Here is a 22338-nt window from a genome sequence, read left to right as displayed (position 1 = left end):
GATCCATTCTTCAAAATTCTACTGTTTTGCACCACAAACTCATTCTGCTATTCTCCTTGACAAATGTCTGAGGCTGAACTTGACTCTTAACAACTTTGGGCTGAGATTTAAACTTATTCAAGACCCATTCAGTTGCACAAAATTATAGCTGACACCGAGATAAGCTCCCAACAACATCCACAACACCACTAAGGTAACCATTGTTCCATCTCCGTAACTTCACTCAATTCCTCCCCTGCATTGGTTGATCACCTGCTGAAACCCTTATGTATGCCTTTGATGCTTCTGGGTTTGACTATTTTAACAACTCTTGGCTTGCCTCCCACATCTACTTTCTGTAATTCATAGATTCATAGAATATCATAGAGTCATAACTTGCAGAAGGAGGCCATTTGGCCCATCAAGGCTACACTGACTACAATCCCACCCAGGCTCTATCCCCATGACCTACTTATTTACCTTACTAATCCACCCGACACTTATGGGCAATTTAGCATGGTCAATCAACCTAACCTGCGCATCTTTGGACTGTGGGAGGAAACTGGAGCGCCAGGAGGAAACCCACGCAGACACGGGGAGAATGTGCAAACCCCTAAGCTGGGAATTGAACCCTGGTCCCTGGCGCTGTGAGGCGACAGTGCTAACCATTATTCTGCCCCTTTGGCACAGTGTGGCTTGGTGAGAAATTTGGTTTGATAACACTCCTGTGAAGCACCTTGGGATGTTTCATTGCATTAAAGTCAAACAAAAAGCTGCAGGGTATGGGGATATTGATACAAACCAGTAAAAATATCGGTCCAGGTCTGATGGCAGTAAACAAGCCTCATACAGATTTGTGGCATTGATCAATCAATTAAATTGTAAAGTAGTGGAAACCATCTCCCTGGCCCTACACTTAACCCTGGACCACCTAGACACTTATGTCAAACTCCTATTCATTGACTGCAGCTCAGCCTTCAACACCATTATTCCTACAAAACTCTTCTCTAAACTCTGTGGCATAGGGCTCGGCTCCTCCCTCTGCGACTGGATCCTAGATTTCCTAACTCAGAGACCATAATCAGTAACGATAGAGGACAACACTTTCTCCATGATTATCCTCAACACTGGTGCCGCACAAGGCTGTGTCCTCAGCCTCTTACTATACACCTTATACACATATGACTGTGGCCAAATTCCCCTCCAACTCAATTTTAAAGTTTGCTGATGACACCACTGTAGTGGGTCAGATCTGAAAATATGAGACAGAGATACAGAATCTGGTGAACTGGTGCGACGACAATAAACTCTCCCTCAATGTCAGTAAAATGAAGGAGATAGTCATTGACTTCAAGAAGTGCAGTGGAGGACATGCCCCAGAGGAGATAAAGTGGAAATGGTCAAAAGCTTCAGGTTTCTAGGTGATTAGATCATCAACAACCTGTCCTGGTCCATCCATGCTAATGCTGTAGTTAAGAAAACCCAGCAATGTCTCTATTTTCTCAGGAGGTGATGGAAATTTAGCTTTTCCGCTATGACTGTCAACAAATTTTACAGATGCACCATAGAAATCATCCGACCTGGTTGTATCTCAGCTTGATTTGGTTCCTACTCTGTCCAAGACCGCAAAAAACTACAATAGGTCATGAATGAAGCCCAGTCCATCATGCAAACCAGCCTCCCATCCATTGACTCTGTTTACATTTCCTGCTGCCTCGGAAAAGCAGCCAGCACAACCCATACATCCCAGACATACTCCCTTCCATCTTCTTCCATCGGGAAAAAGATACAAAAGTCTGAGATCACATACCAACTGATTCAAGAACAGCTCCTTCCATGCTGCCACCAGACTTTTGAATGGACCTTCTGATATTAATTTGACCTTTCTCTACACCCTAGCTATGACTGTAACACTGCATCCTGCATCCTCTCCTTCCTTCTCTGTATGGTATGCTTTGTATAGCACGCAAGATACAATACTTTTCACTGTATCCTAATATCTGTGACAATAATAAATCAAATCAAAGTCAAAAACTGTAGGGACAGGTGTTTATTGGGAATTGGACAATTGTTAGTTGGGCTGTATGGCCTCCATTTTCATTAGGCAGCATGGTGGCACAGTAGTTAGCACTTCTGCCTCACAGTGCCAGTGACCTAGTTTCAATTCCAGCCTCGAGTAACTGTGCTGTTTGCATGTTCTCGCTGTGTTTACGTGTCTTTCCTTCGGGTGCTTGGATTTCCTCCCACACTCCAAAGATGTGCAGATTAGGTGGCTTGGCCATGCTAAATTGCCTCTTATGCCAAGGGGATTAGAATGGTAAATATGTGAGAGTTACGGGGACAGGGCCTGGGTTGGATTGTTGTCAGTGCAGGCTTGATGGGCTGAATGGCCTCCTTCTGCACTGTAGGGATTCCATGGTTCTATGCTTAATTAAATTCTTTGTAGTTTCGGCATTCATTTTACAGCTAGGGGGCATACATTCATTTCAAATAAGTTTAGAATCACATCAGGGCTAAATGTGCCAGGGCGACTGGAAGTAAGATTGTATAAATGCATTAGATTGAAACTCTCTAATTAATTATCTTCCAAAAATTTGATAATATTGCAGATTTTATGTAAAATATGATGTCAAAGTTGTCCCTCATTAAGTTTGTCAAGACTATTGTACCTTCCGAAAATTCAATAAACTCACTCCAATACTCAAGTATTTAGAATATACACTAATGAGTGAAACTTAGCATCTAAAAGTAATTGAGATGTAATTTAAGTGAGCTCTTTTGACATCTGAATCCAGTTGTGGGCAATGGGGAGGTGGAGGATGCAGCCTTCTTTCAGGAGACGCAATGAAGGCTGCCATGGAGTGGCAAGACAGTGGAACCTGACTTGGCGGCTGCAGGCATGAAAAGTTGCTTCAAAGGGACATGATGACCTCGGGCTCCATCAGCAGCAACAAAGAGAACCTTGCAAGTCCAGCCCCATTGAGTCTGTGATCATCAGCAACAATACAACTACAAGAACCAATCCAACACTGAATGTTGTTTTTGGCTGACCAGCAAGTTCCCCTATCAAGAGACCATAATGTAGAAGGTAGGACCCTCAACCTGGTGGAGGCTGGAACTTCAAGTTCAATTTTCACTCCCCTTTATATGGCATTAACAGGATGGGAACGATCTCAAAATGAGGTCAGTTTCCTCGTCATTTCATTAAAGTAGCAATTCAGCTAACACCATGTTAAACAGGCACCTTTGGATTTTAATTGCCTGGTCCAGGTGATCATTCCTTTTTAATATGGCAGCCCAGGTCCCAGAATGTACTATCCCAATTATGATTTTAGGTAGGAACTAATCAGAGCTTGCCCTGCAGGCAATGAAACCCAGCAAAGCCAAATGTCAAATTATTTGTGTGGGCCTCAAGGAAGTAGTAATGTACTTCCACCGCCCATAAAGGAATTCGGCGACTGCCACCCTGCGACCTTCAGTGTCCTTGATCATGACAAAACTCAGCTGACCAAAAATATTTCTGGTGGAAACTCTTGCCCCTTTATCTTTGCCGAATCTAGTGAGTACCCCGAGGGACGCCAACACCAAAATCAAATTTGCCGCCACAATGAATGGCTCACCAGTTCCCCAGCAAGCTACATGAGGCAACTCTGAATCTCAGTGCTGGGACACAGGCACTAGCATCCCCGTCCCAACATGGATTATTTACGGTATCTCAGTACCATTTCCCAAGTTTAAAGCCCATCTAGAATAACTTGTAGGCTACAAGGGGACAGCTAGCTGAAGCACTCTTCTTGATGTGGGAGCCAAGTAAAGTGATTAGATGGAGTAGGAAGAATTTGTTGGGAGATTTTCTCCTCTCTTGTTATCAGAAGTGGAGAAGCTTTCAGGCTATCATCCCATTTTTGTCTCTAATATTTGAAAAGATTCACTGCTGAAAATGTTATATTTTTGAATTTTTGACAGTTATCAAAATTTTGCACACAATTCAAATATTTACATAATTTCAGTTCTTGTTTATATCTGTTACGAGGTTTGATCTTTTTGTTTAGTTATATTTCTGCACATGCTCTTTCATATTTTCCATAGTTTTACATTTAAATTAAACTGAGCACAATATTTAAAAATATTTCTTATGGCATGATAATGGAAGGATTTTTAAAATGATAAGAAGGGATTACATATTTTAAAGGAGAATTCTGTCCTTAACCATGTGCATTTTGACATTCTTGGCATAAAATTTAGTACAAACAGTCGTCTTCTGGTTGGGACGTCTGTGAGTGGGTGATTCATTGGACGATGGCCTGGTCAAGGAACTGCGTTCTAGCAACCTTGAGCTTGCAGAGTTCTACAGAAGTTGTTGTCCCACTGCAGCCATCCCAATATTAATGAACTCCACAGAACGCATGACAAATGCTACTCTTCTCTACTTCAATGCCATAGGAGAAAAGGTTGTGAGAAAAGTCAGCTGTCATTTCCCAGAACATCTTGGGGCCAGGAGTAGTGGTTACAACATCTTGAGCATCAGTTATGCTGATGACACTACTCTGATTCCCAAAGGAAAGCAAGAATTATGCATAGTAGTTGAAGGGCTGAGCAAGTTAAGTCAGAGATTTGAACTGAATGTCAACAAAAATAAGACATACTCAATGGTAATCCATGGTGAGAGCAGTGCAATGATTCACTGCAAATGTGGATCTGTTTTAATTTATGTGATCATAAATGACCTTAAATGGGGATAGCAACACTGGCATCAAGACAAGGTTAACTATTAGCCGCTAGACAATTTGTCAGGTGAATGAAGCCTGGAGAACATCCATTAACTTGCATTTGAAAATACAACTTGCAAAATTCTGATGTGGAACATTATGTTGTATAGCTGTGAGATCTGGATCCTCAATAAGGCTGATAGATGAGAGGATTACAGTTTTTAAAATGTGGCTGTAGCAACAGGTCCTTAGAAACAGCTGGACAGATTAGTGGAGCACTAATGAATTTGTCTGCAGGAAAATCAGAGTCCTTGCATCTCCTGGGCTTTTAACTGAAGCGAAGGAATGAACACTGAGAAGGTAAGATCACTGGAAAAGGTTTGATGAGAGTCTGGCGTTGGCGACAAAAGAAGTTGAAACATCAGGAAGGAACATGCCAGATTGGAGGAGAACTGGATTGGTGGCTAGCATCAGAAACTAGATAGAAGAAGGAATGACAGCAGTCGAGTGCATAGAATTGCACTGAACAGAAAGAAATGCCAATGGCTCCTTGTGGACTGTGGCTAATTATGGATGGACCCTTCGCTGTCCCTTGACTCATCCTGTACAAGTTCATCTATGGAAGGATTCAGGTCTGTTGTAATTAAGAGCCACAGTCATCTTCAGTTCGTCTATTTGCACCATATGGACTGTAGGCTTCTCATTTTGGTCACAGTCACCCAATGGCATCCTCTGTGACACACGAAGGGTGCATTGTCAGCTGCTCATTCATAAGCTGGAAAGTCAGACAAGGCTGCACCCACTGGCTGGGCTGCCTGCAAATTGGGCACAAGCTCCTCCAACATAATTGTTGTTCCAGATGTTGTGACCTCCAATACTGGCCCCAAGATGTTCTGGGAAAGCAGAGCTTACTTTTCTCAGAGTTTCTTTGTGCCTCCTGTCTTTGATTATCACCCTTTGGAGTGTGACCACTGTTGAAACTTAAATGCTTCCCTACATTAACAGGAGGTGATAATATCTTCTATTCTCTGTTGGTCAACTGATCTGTGCTTTTTTCAGATGACCTGTGTGCCTGAAAATCCAGATGCAAATTCCATGTCCCTCCCCGCAAATAGGCATAATTGGAGGATCCTCACATTTGAGAGATGGGCACATGGATGGGACATATTCAGACATTGGGTCTAATAGACAGACATAGGAGATTGAAGATAATTGAGTGTAATGATGTGTGTGTGTGTAATTCATGCATAAATTCTACAATCTTTAAAACCATAGAGTTTGCATTTCTGTCTGGATGCAACCTTGGAGAAACTCCAAATCATATGAAGTTTATTCCCAGTAGCAAGCAGGTGGAGAGTGTTGTCTGGAATGTTATACTCGACAATATCAGAAAGCAGAATGAGAATAGATCTGGAAATGCTTTGTTAGTTTGCCCACGTGCATTTATCTTGAGTGACAAGGAAAAGAATTGCAGATGCTGGAAATCTGAAAAACTGAAAATGCTGGAAACATTCATCAGTTTGGATGAAAGGTCCACATCTGAAACACTAACTCATCTAATCTCCTCACAGATGCTGCCTGACCTGGGTGTTTCCAGCACTTTCTGTTTCTAAGTGACAGAAGATTTGATATACTGTGAAAGCGTGTGAGCTTTGTAATGTTTAGTGACTTCTACTGCATGTCATAAGTGTTTGGGAAGTTGATATAAATAAACTCCAGGCATTCCTTCTTTAGTGACTGGTTATACAGAGGAACTGAACCATACAAATCATGAAGATTTCAGCTTCAATCAGTCGCTTTTCTGAAGTAGATTATCTCAAAAAGAGTGGCAATAGGAGTTTTAAATTTGACCTCCAGGTTTAGACAGGAAATGAATTAGGCAGACTTCCCACTCTTGATTGCTATCCAAAAGTATGGATGGGATGGCGGTTGAGTATGATGATTCCATGTCTAAATAACCTGTCATCACTTATTGCCTAGGCTTAATAGTAGGTGTCTACTTGGATGAGACATTGCCTGTGAAGTCATACCCCAGCATGGTTCAATGCTATCAGAATGGGAGTAAATCAGTTGGACCACTCCTACCTCCAACTTGGCTGAGGATAGCTATCTTGGCATTGACCGGGGATTGAAATTGGAATCTTCAATGGCTTAATTTTATAATTTGTTAGTTATTTACCTAGGGCATTGGGACAGCAGTGTCTATTTTCTATCTTTTGCTTGGACCACTGATGCCAAACTGGATTCAATCATGCTGTTGCCCTTGGTGATAATGCGCACATTACATATGTAGTTAATATCTTGTGAACTGCATTGGTAATACAGTTATGGACAAAGGTCTCAATTGTTAGTGTGTTTTCTTTATTGCATCAGTTATATGCTCATTATAAGAGCTACCAGCAATGTTGACCAACCCTACAAGTGAAAATAGTGTAAGGTCCCAAACTGCATTCATTACAGAAGTTACTGAGTGACACAGAAGTCAATGCAAATACGAAGGAAATTGTATTGTTGGGCAAGGCTGAATGTGACATCAGCAGTGTGCTGTAGCAATGAAGTGACATGTCGATTTATTGCACCAGTTTCTAAAGTCTTGGAAAGGACTCAAGTAAGGAATCTGTGTAGTCACTGAGTAGGTTGTAAGAATGTTGTGTCAGCTGAATGGTTACATATTGTTCTCTGAGCACAACACTCAATGGGGTGCAACAATATTCCTCATTATTGCTGTTAAAGAAGTTTTATGCTTTTACTTGTTACTTATGCAGTAGAAGAATACCTGAGGCACTCTTGTATCCCTTTCTTTTCTTCCCCTTGTACACCCTATCTCCCCAAACTTGTCAGATTCCTATGTTGGAGTCCTGATGTAATAAATAATGTAGTAAGACATCTCACAACGCCAGGTTAAAGTCCAACAGGTTTATTTGGTAGCAGAAGCCACTAGTTTTTGGAGAGCTGCCCCTTTGTCAGGTAAGTGGGGGTTCTGTTCACAAACAGAGCATATAAGACAGAAACTCAACTTACAAAATAATGGTTGGAATGTGAGTCGTTACTGGTTATCAAGTCTTAAAGGTCAGATGATGTGAGTGGAGAAAATGTTAAGCACAGGTTAAAGAAATGTGTATTGTCTCCAGACAGGACAGTTAATGAGATTTTGCAAGTCCAGGCAAGTCGTGGAGGTTACAGATTGTGTGACATGAACCCAAGATCCCGCTTGAGGCTGTCCTCGTGGTGCGGAACTTGGCTATCAGACTCTGCTCAGTGACTCTGCGTTGTCGTGTGTCGTGAAGGCCACCTTGGAGAACGCTTACCCGAAAATCAGAGGCTGAATGCCCATGACCACTAAAGCGTTCCCCAACTTGCCTGGTGATTGTTCATTCAACCATTGTTGTAGCGCCTGCATGGTCTTCCCAATGTACCATGCCTCGGGACATCCTTTCCTGCAGCGTATCAGATAGACAGCATTGGCCGAGTTGCAAGAGTATGTACCTTGTACCTGGTGGATGGTGTTCTCACGTGAGGTATGGCATTCGTGTTGATGATCCAGCACGTCTTGTAGAGGTTGCTGTGGCAGGGCTATGTGGTGTCATGGTAACTGTTCTGAAGGCTGGGTAATTTGCTGCGGACAGTGGTCTGTTTGAGGTTGTGCAGTTATTTGAAAGCAAGAAGTGGAGGAGTGGGGATGGCCTTGGCGAGATGTTCGTTGTCATCAATGACATGTTGAAGGCTCCGGAGAATATGTCGCAGTTTCTCCGCTCCGGTGAAGTGCTGGACGACGAAGAGTACTCTGTCCACCATGTCCCGTTTTTGTCTTCTGTGGAGATCGGTGTGGCACGTTGGAACTGTCGATCGATGAATCAAGCGCCATATCCTGTTCTTGTGAGGGCATCCACGTAATAAATAATGCCAGGAATTCTTCTATCTCTTCTCGTGTCAGCTGTGGCAATGTTGGTAGCGTTCTAGCCTCTGAGTCACAAAGTTCTGGGTTCAAGTCCCACTCCAGACTTGAATATAAAATTTAGGCTCTCACTCCAGTGCAGCAGCAGGGGAGAGCCAGGACTGAGTGCTTCACTTTGCTTGTGCTGTCGTTGGGATGTAACGCTAAACTGAGGCCCTATCTGCCTGTTAAGATACAATGGCACTATTTTGAAGAGCAGGATCATTATTCCTGGTGTCCTGCCTAAGCAATGACCATCCAAACAGAATGCCCTCAGCAAAGACACTTTGATGTTTTCGATAAAGTTTGCAATAAAGAGGCCAAGACAGGTAGGTCTGGCACTACAGTTACCAAGGAGAATCAGCAACAGTCAACTTGATTCCAGACCTATTGCTCAAACTGGAACAACTAACTGTGTGGGGAACTGTGAGTATCAGCCAGATACGAGGGATATTGGGGCTGAGGTTTAGGGATAGTTTAAGGGTAGCAACTAAGTCCTGAAGAGGTTTGAGTTGAGGTTTGGGCAGAAACATAGGGTTTTGCCTGTGGCTTTTCAGTAGAGGCTTTTATTAATAAATTACGGTTTTGAGTGTTGTGCAATGTCATTATACTAGTATAAAGTTCTTCTGTTAGGGTATTAGGAGTGTTAAACACATTTATGATCGAGTGTTTAACACATTTAGGTTTGTCTGAAATAAAATCCTAAATTCAGGAGTATGCATTCCCTTACACTCTCATCACCCTCTGTACCTTGCAGGTGAATATCAACATCCACTACCTTACTGAGGACCTATCCTTGTGACAGTAGATCTGTTCCCATCTCATTCTGCCGACCCAAGAATCCATTCCTCCTTCCAAGTCTTCTCCGTAACCTCACTGCCCCTTCACTCATTGTCATTGAATCCACACCCTCCCACCACTGGCTCCCACTGTCCCCTTTAACCCTTACTATCCTTTCCTATCACCAATTTCCTCTGCACGCCCTCCAGAATTCATCAGTTGAGATCTTCCCTCTAAATCCCTTTCCCTTTGTTCCCCTCATACTCATTCACATCTACACACCACACATATCCTTTCACACCTGAACTACCCTATGCCCATGTCCATTTACACCTGCACACTCCCCCATGCCTATTCACATCTGCACACCAAGCCACGCTCATTCACACAGCTCCCATTGTCATTCACACATGTACTCCAGCAAAGGCCCTTTCCACCTTCCACTCTCCACCACCTCATCCATTCCATGATCCCTGCAGCATCTCTCTCTTCCCCAACGACCCCCAACTTTCCCTGCCCCACTCAAGGCCTCTACACCCACTACACCTATATATTCCTCTCCTCCCTGTCTCAATACTACATCCCCCAGTTGGGCCTTAATCTGCATCCCCTTAACAGGATGCAAGACAATTTCACCCAGTCTCTTGCAGGAATGGTGACCTGCCATGACAGGTAGGTGTGCACATCCCTACTGTTATTTCACATTGATGGGAAATCGATTTTTCAGCTCCTGCTGCATTGGTCTTTCTTGCCTACCATTAAAGCTGCAGCAGGAGGACTGAAAAATTCTGTAGCGTTCAATGGACATGCTAGGTCGTGCATCTTATGGAGAGACACTGCAACCTGGTTCAGGGAGTTGCTCAAAACAAGCTTAGGTACAGTATGTACAGTCCAAACAAGGTGGGTTACCGAGTGGGCACATCTTCCCTCAGTGCTGTCTCTCTAGGCCATGACTGCTGATATCACAGATACATCATAGTCTACATCACTCATTGGCTCATCTGTACTATTAACCCATTACACCACATGTAGAATTTTGGAGCATTATCACCAAGTGAGAAAGTACAACTGATGCCACAGTGTGGCACAGTATGGCATCAGTGACCCCAGCAGAAGATAGAAAACAGATCCAGCTAATCAATGATTTTCTCAGATACATCACAGTACATAGAAATAGGCCATGGAAGAGTTCAGTACAGGAACCTGAGATGGAAAATGGAGCATAGTTGAAGTCCAGGAACCAAAGCACTAGAAACAAATAGAGGCTGGATTTAGCACAGTGGCACCCATGATAATAGTCATGTGCGTTTAAATTGGTTGGAATCTGTGACATATTTTAATTGATAATTGGAATGTATCAAACCTTATGCCCTATTGTTGAGTGTCTTGTCAATCAGTTGGTGGACCAATGAAACTTGAGAAAAATGACAGTGACCCGGCATGGCAGCCAACGTCCAAATTTGACACAGAAGTTATGTAACAAAATAGAGTTGGTGGCCGAAATGTTACCACTTCACACCGCGAGGGATTCTTCCATCCAGCTGCAGTGCATTGAGCGCCAAATTCTCCGTCTTCACTGCAGCGGGAGTGTGGTGTAAATAGTTGGTAAGATCATTTGTATAATTCTGATGTCTCCAATCCAGTGGGAATTTACTTCCTCTGTGGGGCAGCTGCATGATGAGACTGCCATTTCTGTTAACCCCAACATGTTGCCGGATGATGCTTTCAGTATCACTGCAGACACATTCTGCCGCAAGACACTGACTAGGAGAATTGAAAATGGCAAAGGGAACACAGAGTTGTAATTATTTTAGACAGGTCACTCCCATGTATGGAATTGCACCCTACATAAGGCATCTGTCAGTAGATACTGCAGTGACATGATTATAATGCTGAACGTACAGATCTCAGGTAGTCTTCCTGCCTCCTGGCTAGCTGGCTGTTTGTCCTGAACATATAAAACACGTTGCTTGGGTCTGATGGCTGGCTGATGGCTAACATATATGGAGGTATACCTGAGTAAATCGTCAGCATCTTCAAGAGAGAAAAGTAGAAAATGAGCGAGGAGACACCTATCCAGGACATACACGAGTTGATTAAAAGAAAAAATCTTGGAGGCCCACAATGGTCAGTGCAATTCCCATTGTGGGATATATATAGACAAATTCCTTAAACATGCTGCAATGCTCAGTCTGCCAAAACAAAGACCCCCATTGATAGGAGGAATTTATGATACTTCCTCAAAGTTGAGGCTGGCAAAAGAAACTGAATGTGTGATGTTAACTTGATAAATGGTGTTCTCATTATCAGGCCTCAGTATAGTTGCCAACTGCTTGGATTTGTTCCTGGAGGTTTCATGATGTGACCACCCACCTCCAACAGCTTCACGTAGTCAAGCAGCCTTTTCCAGTCTCCCAATATTTGTATAACTGATAAAAAAAAGTATTCAAAGAAAGTGAAAAACAGTGACATTTGACATTTCTTCATATTTGTGTCCAGCAGTTGAATCTTCAGTTCCTGGAATCCCAAGGACAGTCCTTGTGTATGGTAACTCTGGAACCAATTGGAATCTTTAGAGGTCTGAAAAGTACCAGCAATCTGGATTTGGCTCAGATTCATTGTATGTGACCCAGGGCCTCTGATACTGTACACAAGTTTGCAAGCAGCTGAAATATGATACCAGCCTGAAAGAAATAGATGTTTTTGTTACACAGGGATTTGTTCGAGCCTTGTTTTTAAATAAGTAAAACTAAATAAAGCCACATCAATGTTGAAAGAATATCTGAAATTCTAAAAACTTTGCAATATTAGGCAGTGGAATGAATCTAAAAGCTTCTAAAATTTCAAGTTTGGTCCAAGACAGATCAGAGAAGGTAATGGTCATAAGCATTGATGTGGACAGTCTACAGGCCTGTCAGTGCAAATGGAAATTAAAGCGCTTACTCAGGTGTCTGTTGTCCTGACTCATGCACATAGCCCTGAATAATGCTTTCAATATTTCATTGCAGCGGAAGGCCGAACGGCTAGCTTCACACCGCTTCACAGCTTAGAGGCTGTAAAACGAAAATGCAAGCTTTAAGGTATCGTATTGCCAATATCATTTCCAATATCATTGCTTAACGTCCGTCCTTTGGTGGCAAAGGGCTAGGTTGGATTTGAGATGGGTGGGGGGACGGGGGTGGTGTTAATTGTATTCATCATTTTAAAGAATGGACCACTTTTCCACTTCTCACACCCAGTGCCAGGAACAAGCACTCCCTAGTCAAGTGTAACATCATTTAGATATAGTATAAAGCTCTCTCTGCACTGTTCCTACAATGTGCCTTTACTACAACTGCATAAGAGCATTCATTATTTCAATGTTATGAGACTCCCATTTCCATAACAGCCATAACAGGGGCCTCTGATCGAAATTTCCATGTTGGTGCCAAGTTCCTGCAGTTTTGCTCTGCATTACAGGGTAGACAATGTGAAAAATAATTTTTGCTTGGATCCTTTGCAACTGATTAAAATTGGGAATGCACAGGGATTTGGAATGTAACTATGCAAAATGTTAAGTTGCCCTTTCACTAGCTGCATATTGATTCTGTAACTCATGGTATTAATATGGATCATATTGATTCTCTAACTCATGGTGCAACTGGATTAGATCCAGTGTAATCCTTGTACTTCATAATATGTGTCATTATCCTGTCTACTGTTTTCTTGTGTTAGTTTGTACTCATGCTGTGCCTATAGTTGACTGTGTGTGGGAACGCATTTGTAAACAAGCTAGAAGAAGCTACTAACCGAGTAACAGCTGAGCTCAAGTCAAGTTAACCTATTTTATCTGATGGCACAAAATCAGACTGAAGTTGCCCAAAGTGGTCAGAATGATATGGTGGGTGGGGGGGAGGCAGGGGGGAAGCAGGATGATTGTGCAGGTTGCAGGCAGATGAGTTATTCTTTCGTGAGATTACCATAACATATAGGAGTAGAATTAGGCCATTCAGCCCATCGAATCTGCTCACCTTTCAATCACGGCTGATAAGTTTCTCAACCCCATACCCTCGCTTTTTCCCCATAACCTTTGATCCCCTTAACAATCAAGAACCTATCTATCTCAGTCTTAAATACACTCAATAACCTGGCCTCCACAGCCTTCTGTGGCAATGGATTCCACAGATTCACAACCGTCTGGCTGAAGAAATTCCTCTTCATCTCAGTTCTAAAGGGTCATCCCTTTACACTGAGGCTGTGCCCTTGGATCCTACTCTCTCCTACTAATGGAAACATCTTCCCCACATCCACTCTATCCAGGCCTTTCAGTATTCTGTAAGTTTCAATGAGATCTCCCCCTCATTCTTCAATACTCTTATCGAGTACAGACCCAGACTCTTCAAATGCTCCTTATACATCTAGCTTTCATTTCTGGGATCATTCTCGTGAACCTTTTCTGGACCCTCTCCAAGGCCAGTGCATCTTCCCTTAGATACAAGGTCCAAAATTGCTCACAATACTCCAAATGTGGGCTGACCAGAGCCTCATAAAGCATCAGCAGTACATCCCTGATTTTGTATTCTAGTCCTCTCAAAATGAATGCTGACGTTGCATTTGTCTTCCTAACTACCAACTCACTGCAAGTTAACCTTGAGAGAATCCTGAATGAGGACTCTGCATTGGCCCCGCAGGAGTCCTTGTCTGAACTGTACCTGCCACCAGCCATGAGCTCAGCTGCTGCCAGTGCCAGCCCACAGCTTGAAGCTGACTCTGCATTGGCCCCTCAGGATATCGAAGGTACTGACTTGGAAATGGAGGCTGAAGAAATGGGCCTCCAGGTTGAAGCAGAACCTGAGGAGGAACCTGCTTCAATCACCCTCTGATGCTCCCGCTGAAACAGAAGGCCCCCTGTTCTGTTTCCACCACCTTCAACGGATCTCCACCCATACACCAAATGATGGAAAGGACCTCCTTACAGTGAAGATTCTTGGAAAGACATGAACCTAAGGAGGGAGGAATATTATGACCACGAATGCCACGCGGAATTATAAATAGATCTATCTGTGGGCCTTGTGGAGTATGAGTTACCTTATTGAGCAAGCAGAGGCTTACCCAATTGGAAGCAGCCAGCAGGGGTTTGTAAGCCTGTAACTTTTCCCTTGTAGGTCCCGAGGTGAAGGTTACCTGATTGTAAGCTGCTGGAGTGGCCTTTTCCTTTGGTGCACAATAAAGGGTGTTGGTATATCAAAACTAAGGGCATGATTCAATTCCCTGCCATAACTCTATCCATCACCTACTAGCTTGGACTAGGCAAAAGGTGTCGATTGTCATGGCATATTTGTAGGAAAGGTTTCCATTCTTGCACACATTTAGGCATTTGACTGAATTACTGAATTGACTGAGGTCCTTGGCCTCTAGATCACAGGTATTCCTTTCTCAGGCTTCTTCTGCAGGTCTCCTCTTGCATGTCCTCGAAGAATTGTGTCCCTTCAATCGGGACGTTCCTCCAAGTAGGTCTCTTCCAAGCAAGGGTCTCCCAGGTTTTGACATCTATGTTGCATTTCTTGAGGTAAGCTTTCAGGATGTCTTAGAAACACTTCCTTTGTCCTCCTCTTTTTCAAGAGCCTTCCTTGAGCCGGCTGAAGAAGATTTGCTTTTGCAGCCAGGACTCTGACACCCTAAGTACTTGGCTGGTCCAGGAGATTTGGTTTTGAATGATCATGGCCTCGAAGATAGTGGCTCCTTCAAGGACATTGATGTTAGCATGTCTGTTCTCCCAGCTGAGGCAGATAATCCATCTCAGAAGGTGTTGATGCTACCTCTCCAGGGCGTTGAGACACTTAAAAGAGTTGGGAGGAGACTGCCTTGTACACGAGGAACTTGGTGTCAGCACGAATGTCATGGTGATGAAAAGCTCTCGTGCTTAGGCTTTCGCAGATTGGATGTGAAGTTGGATCTCTGAATCAATATCAGCCTTAGATGAGAAGTACCTCCCCAGATAAGGGAAATGTTCCACGTTTGGGAGGGTCTCTTTATTGATCATGATTGGGGGAGATGCTGGATTTTGCCCTGGAGAATATCTCCCTACTGTCCCGACTCTCCAGTGCCAGGAAGATTGTCGCCCGAATCCTCACTAGATGCATTCTCCCCTTCTCTGAAGTAATCCTTCTGGAAAATGAGTGTGGCTTCCGACCAAACCATGGAACAGTCGACACGATTTTCACTGCTTGACAACTTCAAGAGAAATACTAGAAGCAACATCGACCAATCTCCATGGCCTTCATTGCCCTGGCCAAAGCTTTTGACTTTTCGACAAAATGGCGGCAACAGTCCTCACCGACAGAAATAAGACAGAAACCTTTATAAGGTCTAGACTGGAGTCAAGCAGGGAAGAATTGTTGGCCCCAACGATTCTTTTCTTCATCTTCATCACCACCATCCTTCACCTTGTCAAGAATAACCTTCTCCGTGGAGTGGACATCGTTTACAGAATGAACAGAAAACCTTTCAACGTCAACTGATTGAAATCCAAGAAGAAAATGACATTGACATCTCCTGTGGAATTTAAGTATGCGATGACTTCGCCATCTGCACTCACTCAGAAGAGAATCTCAAGCCAAACTTGACATCTTTGTGGAGGCATACCAAAGATGAAATCTATAATGTGATAAATAATGTGAGGCCTACCCTCCATTACCCCATCCTAGTGACCATTTTTCATGGAACAGGATAGCCTCATCTCACCTGAACCCAGAAACATGAGACAAAATTTTGTACTTTGGATTGGGGTCAAATGTGAGTACTAACCCCACACTGTGTCAGGAGCAGTCAGCCAATACTGATGTTTCCTTGATTATATAAGTAGTGGCCAGAGGATGAGCTCACCATTCAATTAGGAACAGCGGGCGACATCTTGAAATTGAAAAGCCCATAGGGGACCCTTCATCACAGAAGGAGATGCAGCTTGACATTGTGGGTAAAGGAGAGAGAGAGAGGGTGATCCCATCTTGAGGTACCCTCAGTTGCCAGGTCAGTTTTGTGGAGGGGGAGCTCCTCCACATGGTGCTTGAAATCGTAGCTGTGGTCAGTAAGCAGTACCTATCTCCCACGCAGCAAATCTTCCCAGTGCGAGGGCCCCTCAAGATTGCAGAGGCTGTCAGCTGTGGATTCCAGCCTCAGGGTGGGTGAGATCTGTTAGTGGCTTTGTTGCCCTCTCATTGAAAATGTCTTCTTATGGGGCCAGACTATATCCACTTCTCAAAGTCATAACATAAGAGCTAGGAGCAGGAGTAGGCTTCTAGCCTCTCGAGCCTGCTCTGTCATTCAATAAGATCATGGCTGATCTTTTCATGGACTCAGCTCTACTTATCCACCTGCTCACCATTACCCTTAATTCCTTTACTATTCAAAAATTTATCTATCCTTGCCTTAAAAACATTCAATGAGATAGCCTCAACTGCTTCATTGGGCAGGGAATTCCACAGATTCACAAGCCTTTGTGTGAAGAAGTTCCTCCTCAACTCAGTCCTAAATCTGCTCTGCCTTATTTTGAGGCCATGCTCCCTAGTTCTAGTTTCACATGCCTGTGGAAACAACTTCCCTGCTTCTATCTTATCATAACAGTAGCAGCACCCAGCATCCCCCCCCACCCACCCCAAGAAAATCTCGTAGCCCCGCCTGGGAACTTAGTCTGTGCTGCCCCCTCTGCTGGTTCCAGTAAACCCCCCTCCACCCCCCTCCCAGGATCAGATTCCTTCTCAGGCCTCCACTCAACCCCTCTCTCCCCCCTCTACCCCAGGCCTCCACTCAACACCCCCCAGTGCGAGCAACACCCTCTGTTCCTGCGACCCTCTTATCTGGCTCCCTGGGCTCTCCTGTGCCCTCTCTCTGATGGACTACTTGATGGGGAGCAGCAACCTGTGTGCTCATCTCCGAACTCCCCCTTTGAGGTCAGGTCACCAGCTTCACGTTTTTATAAAGCACAGTTGTAAACTGCCAAGCTGGCATGGCTCAAATATGCAATTGGGACGGTTACAGTGGGAATGCCCTCTAATGAGTTATCCCTATTTTACTGGGCAGAAACCTTGTTATGTCACTGGTGAGAGGGCGAGGAAAATATGAAAGTGAGATCTCGCTAGCGAGATTCTCGTTTTTGACTCTTGTGAGATTTAATGCCTATGTTGATGTTTGCAGTGGCATGTTATATAACTCATTATATCAGCTCAGCAATTGTACATTTTGAAAAACAGAGAAAGAAATAATTTTGTAAAATAGCCAGATGATGTGTGTTTATTTTGTATTTGGCCTTGACCTGGACATGTTACTCTCTGGCAAAATAGAGAGTTTCAGTGAGCTCTTCATTATACTTGGGTCATCCTCCCAGGTCATCTAATTTATATTTTTAACAATCTGTTTCCTGATGATAGACTGAATTTCTTTGCAACCCTGGCTGTGGTTTGGAACAAGCTAAGTGTTCTGGAAGGGAAGACCAACTCCAATTGGATATCAGTGCTGAAGGCTGACATGGAGAGACACACGCAACTTGTGTTTTTATCACAAAAGAGACATCTGCTGTACAAGATATCAAAACGGCAGCCAAACAAAAGAGGATCTGTATCCAATGCCAACAGACACTCGATGATGGATACATGGATTGGCCCAAAGTCCTCAATTCCCAATTATCTAAACAAGACCTAAAAGGGAAGTTGGACATTGCTGAGACGTAAGAAAGAGTGCAACAGGAAAGGAATTTTAAAATACATCCTGAGACTCAGCAAACACCACAGCTATTTGTCCACTTTATTTCCCTTGTTTAGTATTTTTGCCCCTGCACTTACTCCACTATCATCTCCCAAGGTGACTGATTGTACAGGAATTCAGTCCCATGGGTGCCAGGCCATCCTCCAGTACCTTGACCAAGCGCCCATTCTTCATGCTCAATTCTAATCCATTAGTATTGCCAGGCTATTTGACCACGTGAGCAGCATCAGAACTTGGTCCTGCTCTGATCTGACATTTGTGCAACTCCATTTTGCACGTATGTGTTTGAGAGTTGTGCGTGGTTGGAGGCATGGTATTACTGAGTAATGGTCAAGACAAAGCATTCTGGTTGATTGCTCTTCTTTCTAGTCCAGCAGTTCTATAGTCTCCTATGATGGGAGAGATCCTCCAGCCTCCCAGCCATGTGTTTCCCGTCAGTGGGAGGTGGCATGTTGTTTGCTAGTGGTGGAATTCTCTGGTCCCACCACTGTTGATCGGAATACTCATTGACGTCATCCCACGCTGGCGGGAAACCCACAGGTGGGGATGCACTGCTGGCAGGACCGGAGAAACCCGTTGGTGCGATCAGCTGGAGAATTCCGGCCAATGTCTCAATTTTGCAGCAGGTAGTACAGTTATCAGCTGTTTCCAGCATTATCTGTTTTTATTAGTTATTAACTGAATATCTATCTGAAGATCACTTGTCATCAATGTTGAAATAATTACTTTCTTCTGTGGCTCAGTTAGTAACACTCTTGGCTCTGCATCACAAGGTTCTGGGCTCAAGTCCCATTGTGGTACAGGGATTAGAATCATAGAATCATAGAAACCCTACAGTGCAGAAAGAGGCCATCTGGCTCATCAAGTCTATACTGACCACAATCCCATCCAGGCCGGACTCCCATATCCCTACACATTTACCTGCTAATCCCTCTCACCTACCATCTCAGGACACTAAGGGGCAATCAACCTAACCTGCACATCTTTGGACTGTGGGAGGAAACCGGAACACCCAGAGAAAACCCACATAGACATGAGGACAATGTGCAAACTCCACACAGACAGTGACCCAAGCCGGGAATCAAATCCAGGTCCATGGAACTGTGAAGCAGCAGTGCTAACCACTGTGCTACCGTGCTGCATTGTTGGAGGTGCCCTCTGTCGGGTGGGATATTAAACCAAAGTCCCACCTGCCTCTGCTGGTAAATGCAAAAGAACCCATGAGATGTTTTTTTGAAGAAGAACAGCAGGTTATCCCCAATGTCCTGACCAATATTTATCCCTCATTTAACCTACAGCAAAGGATTATCGCATTGCTGTTGGTGAGAGTTTGCTGTGGGCAAATTTACTGCTGTGTTTCCTGCATGGTGACAGTGACTACACGGCAAAAATGCTTCCGTGGCTATAAAGCACTTTCAGATGTGTGGCAGTTGTGAAAGGCATTCTATAAACAAAAGTTTTTCTTTCTTTTCTGCCGATTTGATAGGGTACCTCTTAAACACTGGAAAGGAAATCAGTAAGTGGCTAAAAGGAAGCCACACATTAAGAGCAGAAATGAGAAAATGGGATGGATGATGGAAGTTTGATATGTATAGTTCTGCGTTCCCGATCTCAGTTTTAGCACCAAAGAGAACCGTTGAAGGACTTGAGACTTTTTTCCGGAAGCACCAACGACAGAAAAAGCACAAGGTGAGCTGCTCTGAGTCATTTCAAAGCAAAGTTCATGCCAATTATTTCTCTTGACCCGGATGGTGCATGTGAGGAGAGATGTCCAAAAAGAAGGGGTGAGAAAACGAGAATGGAAAAAGGTTTACAAAATAAACTTATAATTACCACCTTTGAATTGGCTGCATAGAACTTTATATTGATCTTTGATACACAAACATCAAGTCTCACTAGTTGTTGAGATTCTCTTTGTCCCTGGTGTTAGGCTGATTGGTATAACAAATTGTCCCTAAATTAGTCTCCCCTCAATCTGGTTTCCAATGTGGAGTGCCGTAAGCGTAGGCAAGAGTCATGGCTGGAAGAGGGAACTCACAATGTTAAAATGGCGGCGCGGGCTCGTTGGGCCGAAGGGCCTGTTTCCCGTGCTGTGTTGCTCTTTGTTCTTTGTTCCAGTGAGTTGGACCATGCTGCACCACCTGTCCATCATGGAAAGGTTTCTGCAGAAAAGTGTCATTGACCAGAGTTCCGTCAGACAGTGGTCTGATGGAACGCAAGGCCTTTTGGGAAAAGGAAATGGTGGATCCTGTTTGAATGGTTCCCTGAGCAGACTGTCATTTGGCAAAATACCTCATTTCCAGAATTTTCAAACATACACATTACTTGGCTGATGGTGAGAAGGGCTCCCTTTGTCAGATCCTTGTTGCATGCCTGTAGCCTCATTCCATCTACATGCTGGCGACTGCAGTGGGGAGGAGATCATTGCCCACCTCCTTATGGAGTGTGTCTTTTGGCACAGTGGTTAGCACTGCTGCCTCAAAGCACCAGGGTTCGAATTTGATTTCCAGCTTGGGTCACTGTCTGTGCGGAATCTGCATGTTCCTCCCATGTCTGCGTGGGTTTCCTCTGGGTGCTCCGGTTTCCTCCCAAAGTCCAAAGGATGTGCTGGTTAGGTGCATTAGCCATGCTAAATTCTCCTCCAATGAACCTGAACAGATACCAGAATGTGCCAATTAGAAGATTTTCACAGTAACTTCATTGCAGTGTTAACGTAAGCTTACTTGTAAACTAAACTTAAAGAATAAACCAGGTCTGGAAATAGATGCAATGATTTTTGTTAGGCTTTATTCCTAGCACCTCTATAGTACAGGACTCTGGGTTTTACTAGCTGTTTCCATGGAAGCACACCATGATAAATATAAACTGAAGGACCATCAGTCTGGTGATAGATGCTCTTTATTCTGCTGTCATCTAGTGTAAAGAGCTATTGATGACTGATTGTTGCAAGCTGGCATATTCCAAAGTACAGGACTAAAGCTTGGGGCAGCCACCACACAGTCTCAGTGGCGAAAGCCCTCCCGCCATTATATACTGAGGGGCTGGAAGCCAAGTAAAATTCCTTGGGCTGTATATTTGACGTGAAATAAATTAACTATAACCTGTAAAGTGTAGTGAGGTATTTCAGAATGCCACATTGTGTATTGACAGAAACTGATCTGTTTTGCACTTTATGTAATTTTAAATTAACCTGTTATGTAACATACCTTTGGAAATTTTGTGAATCAGTTATATTTTTGAGAAAAAATGAAACTTGTTTTGTTATTGTGAAATTTAATAATATTTGTAAAGCAGCTTGTGGATTGGTAGAACAAGCTTTTAAACCCCCGAAGGAGATATACACGATAAACTTTTGTTATTGGAACTTAGCACTGGATAAAATAGCACATACATGTTAACATTTCTGCAGGCCAAGAGGCATAAAATAGAATAAAAGACTTAAATGACGCAGATACCATGCTAAGAAGGCAACAAGATAAGCACTTTACTGATATGGTCGGAAGCCACTTTTTTACTGAAGAACTCCATTATCAATGACCTGCTGGAACACGCAACTTTGAAATATCCATATCATGTTGGCGGCGTAATTTAACTTTGGTGATTAAATTGATTGACTTGTAAATTACTGATGCTCATATCAGTAAAAGTACTAATCACATTGTGAAGGGACATTTCAAGAAAAGTCCATTATAACTTCACTTTTTAACTGTTCCATTGATGGAGCTTGAATTATGACTCTCTTTCTGACTTTAAAATACCCTACCAATTTTCCATTAACCAGTATAAAATATCCAACATATACTTACAATTTACTTAAAATTGTACCACTAAATCAGCTTACAGTTTCTGAAGGTAATCGTTGGGTAGAATAAAATAGAAATCACCGTCCTTTGAGAATTAAAGGATAAACTTGTGTCATGAAGATATGCTTAATGCACATCACCCCAGGGAGGTGATGGCCTAGTAGTATTACTGCTAGACTATTAATCCAGAAACTCAGCTAATGTTCTGGGAATCTGTGTTCAAATCCCACCACAGCAGATTATGGAATTTGAGTTCCATGAACAAAATATCTGGAATTAAGAATCTACTGATAACCCATGAATCCACTGTTGATTGTCAGGAAAACCCATCTGCTTTACTAATGTTCTTTAGGGAAGGAAATCTACCATTCTTACCCAGTCTGACCTATATGTG

The sequence above is a fragment of the Carcharhinus amblyrhynchos genome, chromosome 30 (genome assembly GCF_965287045.1).
Source record: "Carcharhinus amblyrhynchos chromosome 30, sCarAmb.v2.hapA, whole genome shotgun sequence".
Lineage (NCBI taxonomy): Eukaryota > Metazoa > Chordata > Chondrichthyes > Carcharhiniformes > Carcharhinidae > Carcharhinus > Carcharhinus amblyrhynchos.
Note: the sequence above shows the minus strand (reverse complement) of the source record.